Raw genomic sequence first — 7210 nt, forward strand, 5'->3', positions numbered from 1 at the left:
GGACTTTGCAGAAGTGATTATGGATTTTGAGATGGGGAGATTATCCTGGATTATTCAGGCAGGCCCTAAATGTAACATAAGTATCCTTGTAAGAGGGAGGCTGCCATGGATTGAATTATGTCCCCCCAAAAATGTGTGTATCAGTTTGGCTGGGCCATGATTCCCAGTATTGTGTAGTTGTCCTCCATTTTGTGATTGTAATTTCATGTTAAAGAGGATTAGGGTGGGATTGTAACACCCTTACTAAGGTCACATCCCTGATCTAAAGTAAAGGGTGTTTCCCTGGAGTGTGGCCTGCACCACCTTTTATCTTACAAGAGATAAAAGAAAAGGAAAGTAAGCAGAGAGGAGGAACTCTTACCACCAAGAAAGCAGTGCCAGGAGCAGTGCGCATCCTTTGGACCTGAGGTTCCTGTGCAGAGAAACTTCTAGTCCTGGGGAAGATTGATGATGGCAAGGACCTTTCTCCAGAGCCAGCAGAGAGAGAAAGCATTCCCCTGGAGCTGACACCCTGAATTTGGACTTCTAGCCTACTAGATAACTAAGACAGAGGCAGAGGGAGATTTACAACATAAAAGATGAAGGTGATATGACCATGGAAGGAAAGATTAGAGTGATGCACTTTGAAGATGGAGGAAGGGGCCACAAGCCAAGGAATAGGGGTGGCCACTAGAGGCTCAGAGCCTCCAGAAGGAAACAGCCCTGCCAACACTTTAACCCAGTGAAACTGATTTCAGACTTCTAAACTCCAGAACTGTAAGAGAATAAATTTGTGTTGTTTTGAGCTCTGGTGGTGCAGTGGTTAAGAGCTACAGCTGCTAACCAAAAGGTTGGCAGTTCGAATCCAACAGCTGCTCCTTGGAAACCTATGAGGCAGTTCTATTCTGTCCTATGGGGTCGCTATGAGTTAGGAATTGACTCAGTGGCAAGGAGTTTGTTTTTTTAAGCCATTAGATTTGTGGTAATTTGTTGTGACAGCAGTAGGAAACAATTGCAGATGTATATACACTAACTCATAAAGATCTTTATGTACTATCAGGTGAAAAGAGCAAGTTGCAGAGTAATTGTATAAAATGATTCAATTTCAGTAAAAACCACCCACTAAGTAACTAAAAATCTTTATATGCATATGTACATATACATCTATATACCTGTATTTATGCTTACTTGTGTTTATATGAGAAAGAAGAAGGCTGTGCAAGAATACACATTAGGCTGTTGATATTGATTAAGTAATGAGAGTGGTGGGGGGAAGGGTATTTAGGGAAGAGAGATTGCCTTATACATCTTAATTTTGGTTATTGCTATAGGCAAATACTACTTTTGCAATTTGAAAAATATTCAAATAAGACATTTTTCAATAGGTCATATTAATCTCAATTTAAAATATGTTAGGCTCAACGAGGTCTCACATATCACCTCCAGGGGGAAGTGAGGCCAGGAAATATATTCAACCACTGATATGGATTCTAAAATTACAGGCAAAATTATATGTATTTTCTAAACACAAAAACCTCTTCAAAAAGTAATAATAGTAGCACTGCTCTAGCATTGCTCCAAAATGAGCTCATCCCCTTAATAAGGAGTATTGATCAGTCTACATTATTTTTGTATCAGGATTAAAATACATTGAGTGGCTCTGTGGGCACCAATCCACAAGTTTTTATCAAAGGAGATTTACTGAAAAAATTACTTAGTTGTGGGGGTTTGCAAATAATAACCTAGTTTCTTACCAGTACAAAAAATTGTAGCTACTGTTTATTCAGCACCTAAAGTGTGTCATACACATTGCATATATTTTTCAATCCTGTTCCAATTATCTATTGCATGCATCAAATCATCCCAAATTTAATGGCTTAAAACATCAGCAATCATTTTATTATCTCTCGCAGTTTCTGTGGGTCAGGAATTTAGGAAGGTTTAGGCCAGGCAGTTCTGGCTCAAGGTCCCTCATGTGGTTGCAGTTAGAAGGTAGCTGAAGCTAGAAACCAGAAGAATAGAGAGAGTGTGGGGATGAAGCATCTAGGGGCTGACCGGCATCTATCTCTCCACTTAGTTTCAGGGGCTCTCCATTTGGTCTTTCTTTGTAGGCTTATTTGGGCTTCCTCAACAGCCTGGTAACTTCAGGTCAGTTGGCTTCCTCCCAACAATTGATCCAAGAGAAAAAAGCAGAAGCATATTGTCAATGCCCTCCGACCAAAGACCACCACTAATACTGCTATAGTTGAACAAGTTGGGTTTATTACTCCTTGCAACAAGGGTGAACACACACCATGGGGGAACCATGGATACCTTTGTATGAGGCAGTTAAAAAGAACTTGTTATAGGACTTGGGCTTTGGCTGAATGATTTGGTGAAACGTCTAAATAAGCAAGGATTAGCTCTAGAAAGGATGCCCTCAGATTAGATGCAATTCTAAGATTGGGTGTCTTGATAAATCTGATATATACAGAAGTCAGACTGGGAGGCAGGGACAAGACGGCAGAGTAGTCAGACGCTTCCTGTGGTCACTTTTACAATAAAGACCAGAAAAAATAAGTGAATTGATTATATATGACAATCTAGAAGCCCTGAACATCAAAGGCAAAGTTGAAGAATCAGACTGAGCAGCATGGGGAGGGAGAGATGGTTTAGAAGCAGTGAGGAGCTGCCAGACCTGACCCAGTGGGAACCAACACCCTGCAGGCTGGATTGACTGCCGTGCACAGTGAGGCAAGCAGTGGCACTCGGGACGTGTTTTCCACATCAGGAGAGACCGAGTGGCAGAGAGTCTACTCAAGCCTCCAGAACCAGTGAAAAGTGGCACTCAATTGGCAAAAGATAAGTACATGTGTTTAACCCACCATGTGGATCAAAAAAACACCTCCTTTGGGAAAAACCTCTCTCCCATTTACCTGCCCCCTCCCTGCTCTGCACTGGGTATCAGGCCAGCGTTAGTGATTGCTGTATCCACTGGGCCAGAAGTAGGACCCGTCACATACCCTCAGCCATTCTCCCGGCCCTGGAGAGGGAACAAATTAACAAACAGGAAAAAATAACGTATCAGCCCCCCTTAGCTGGGAACTCAGGGTAGGCACAGCTCCTTTGCCTAGGCACAGACATAAGGGTTCCATGGACTTTGAATGCTTTTCACCTTGCATAGATCTGTGTGGGCCCATTTCAACAGTGTAAGCCCTCATTAGCACAGTGCAACAGGGTATATACCTGAAGTCTAACTTCAACTGTATCAGCTATATGGTGGAGTGGCAGGTTCAGGACATTTGACACCACTCTGCCCATTAAGCAGGGTCCTCACCTACCCACATCAGGGGCCTGAGGACTGGTGGATCCACTCATGTCACTTAGCCACCCTCAACAGGGGTCCAGGAATAAGTGGTGCCTTCCAGTTCTTACAGCCAACAGCATTGGGTACCCATAGTCTGGCTGCAAAACCCACCCACCTATGTGCTCTAGGGAACAGGGACATGCTTTCCTCCCAGACTCTCAGGAGCAGTCTTTAGCCCCCTGTCTTGCTCAGCGAGTGACCCCCTACTACAGCCACATACCTGTGCCTACACTAATCACCCTTGCCTGTCTAGGACTGTAGGTGAGAACCTGCACCACACACTTGATGACCGACTACCTGGACACCTGAGCTGAATCCATATAAGAAAACTAAACAGACTCCTGGGCTCACGTACCTAGTAACAGATCTAACCACCTGGTAATGTGTTAGAGCTTGAAAGATACCAATAATCAAACTAGCTCACACGAAAAGCCTATTTGGGCATATCAAAACAAAACAAAAGAAGAAGCTAGAACATAGTAAGCAAACATAAAATAAATAAATATAATAACTAATTGATGGCTTGGAGAAAACAGTCAATATCAAATCACATAAACAGACAGACCATGATGGCTTCAGCAGGCTCCCAAAACAAAGAATCAACAAATCTTCTGAAGGAAGATAACTTCTTGGAATTACTGGAGGTAGAATACAAAAATTAATATACAGAACTCTTCAAGAGAGCAGGAAGGGGATCAGGCAAAACACAGAACAAGCCAAAGAATACACAGACAAAGCAACACAGGAACTTTAGAGGATTATAGAGGAACATAATGACAAATTTAACAGGCTGCAAGAATCCACAGAGAGACAGCATACAGAAATCTAGAAGATTAACAATAAAATTTCATAATTAGACAACTCAATAGAAAGTCATAGGAGCAGAATTGAGGCAATAGAAATCAGAATTAGTGAGACTGAAGATAAAGCAGTTGACACCAACTTCTTTGAGGAAAAATCAGATAGAAGGATTTAAAAAAATGAAGAAATCCTAAGAATTATGTGGGACTCTATCAAGAGGAATAAACTATGAGTGATTGGAGTATCAGAACAGGGGGGGATAACAGAAAATACAGAGAGAATTGTTGAAGATTTGTTGGCAGAAAACTTCCCTGATAATGTGAAAGATGAGAAGATATCTATCCAAGATGCTCATCGAACCCCAAATAAGGTAGATCCCAAAAGAAAGTCACCAAGACATATTACAATCAAACTTTCCAAAACCAAAGATAAAGAGAGAATTTTAAGAGTGGCTAGGGATAAAAGAAAAGTCATTTACAAAGGAGAGTCAATAAGAATAAGCTCAGACTACTCAGCAGAAACCATGCAGACAAGAAGGCAATGGGATGACATATATAAAGCCTTGAAGGAAAAGAACTGCCAGCCAAGAATTATATATCCAGCAAAACTGTCTCTCAAATATGATGGGAAAATTAGGGCATTTCCAGATAAACAGAAGTTTAGGGAATTTATAAAAACCAAATCAAAATTACAAGAAATACTAAAGGGAGTCCTCTGGTTCCAAAATCAGCAACATTAGACAACAACCCAAGACTAGAACACAGAACAGAGCAACCAGATATAAACCCAGGTATGGAAGATGCAAAAATAAATCAAAGCTGCAACACTGAAACTATGGAAACAGAGACGTCAATATATAAAGGATGACAACATTAAAACGAAAAAGAGGGACTAAAAAATGTAGTCATAGATCTGTCATATGGAGAGGAAGTCAAGGTGATATAAAGAAATCAGAGACTGGTATAAACTTAGAAAAATAGGGGTAAATATTAAGGTAATCACAAAGGAAACTAACAATCCTACATATCAAAATAAAAAACAAGAAAAACAAAGACTCAGCAAATACAAAATCGACAACAATGAAAAAGATGAAAAGAAAATACATAAAGAAAAACGACTCAGCACAGAAAACTAAGTGGAACAAAGAAACTGTCTACAACACACAAAAAAATACCTCAAAACGACAGCACTAAATTCATACCTATCAATAATTACGCTGAATGTAAGTGGACTAAATGCACAAATAAAGAGACAGAGAGTGGCAGAATAGATAAAAAAATATGATCCATCTATATGTTGCCTACAACAGACTTAGAGTCTAAAACTCAAAGAATGGGAAGAAATATATCAAGCAAACAACACTCAAAAAAGACCAGGAGTGGCAATATTAATCTCTGACAAAACAAACTTTAAAGTAAAATCCACCATAGAGGATCAGGAAGGACGCTATATAATAATTAAAGAGTCAATACACCAGAAGGACATAACCATAATAAATATTTATGCACCCAACAACAAGGCTCCAAAATACATAAAACAAACTCGAACAGCATTGAAGAGAGATAGATACCTCCACAATAATAGTAGGAAACTTCAACACACCACTTTTGGTGAAGCACAGAACATCCAGAAAGAAGCTCAATAAAGACACAGAAGATCTAAATGCCACAATCAACCAACTTTATCTCACAGACATATATAGAATGCTCCACCCAACAGCAGCCAAGTATACTTTCTTTTCCAAAGCACATGAAACATTCTCCAGAATAGACCACGTATTAGGCCATAAAGCAAGCCTTAACAGAATCCAAATCATCGAAATATTACAATGCATCTTTTCTGACCATAAAGCTGTAAAAGTAGAAATCAGTAACAGAAAAAGCAAGAAAAAAATCAAACACATGGAAACTGAACAACATCTTGCTCAAAAACTACTAGATTATAGAAGAAACTAGTGACGGAATAAAGAAATTCACAGAATCAAATGAGAATGAAAAAACATTGTCTAAGGCTGGGTTCTCTAGAGAAGCAAAACAAGTAAAGCGCATAAATATGTATATATAGAGAGATTTATATCAAGGAAACAGTTCACGCAACTGTAAAGGCTAGAACGTCCCAAGTCTGTGGATCAGGGTAGGGGCCATTCCCAAGTCATGCAGCCACAGAAGTTGGTGAGCCCAAGATCGGCAGGTTGGAAAGCAGGGCTCCTGCTCACAGGCTGTGAAGGTGGATGAATTCCAAGATCAGCAGGCAAGACCACAATGTTTCTCCTGATTCACAAAGCTGCAGGGGCTGGTGAATCCAAGACCGGCAAGTCACAGAGCAGGGCTCTGCTCACAGGCTGTGAAGACTGACAATCCCAAATTCAACAGATAAGCTGACAGCTCAACTCCCAAGAACAGGAGGCAGCCACAGGATCCAGAGAGAGCAAAAAGCCAGAGCATCTGCTTACATGCAGGCCACACCCCCAAGGAAACTCCCTTTCATCTGATTGGCTACTCACAGTATATTCAATCATGGGAGTGTTCACATTTAAACACTGAGAATCATGGCCCAGCCAATTCGACATACAATCTTAACCATCACACACATCTTACCAGAACCTTTGGGACACAGCAAATGCACTGCTCAGAGGTCATTTTATAGAAATAAATGCACACATCCAAAAAGAAGAAAGGGCCAAAATCAAAACATTAACCCTACAACTCGAACAAATAGAAAGAAAGCAGCAAAGGAAGCCTTCGGGCACCAGAAGAAAGCAAATAATAAAAATTAGAGCAGAATTAAATGAAATAGAGAATAGAAAATCAATTGAAAGAGTTAACAAGACCAAAAGCTGATTCTTTGAAAAGATCAACAAAATTGATAAACCATCGACCAAACTGACAAAACAAAAACAGGAGAGGAACCAGATAACCCAAAGAAGAAATGAGATGGGTGATATCACAACAGACCCAAAGGAAATTGAAAGAATCACAACAGAATGTTATGAAAAATTGTATTGTAACAAATTGGAAAACTTAGAGGAAATGAACAAATTTCTAGAAATTCACTACCTACCTAAACTAACACAAAGGTAGAACA

Source organism: Trichechus manatus, unplaced genomic scaffold, assembly GCF_000243295.1.
Source record: "Trichechus manatus latirostris isolate Lorelei unplaced genomic scaffold, TriManLat1.0 scaffold00094, whole genome shotgun sequence".
Taxonomy (NCBI): Eukaryota; Metazoa; Chordata; class Mammalia; order Sirenia; family Trichechidae; genus Trichechus; species Trichechus manatus.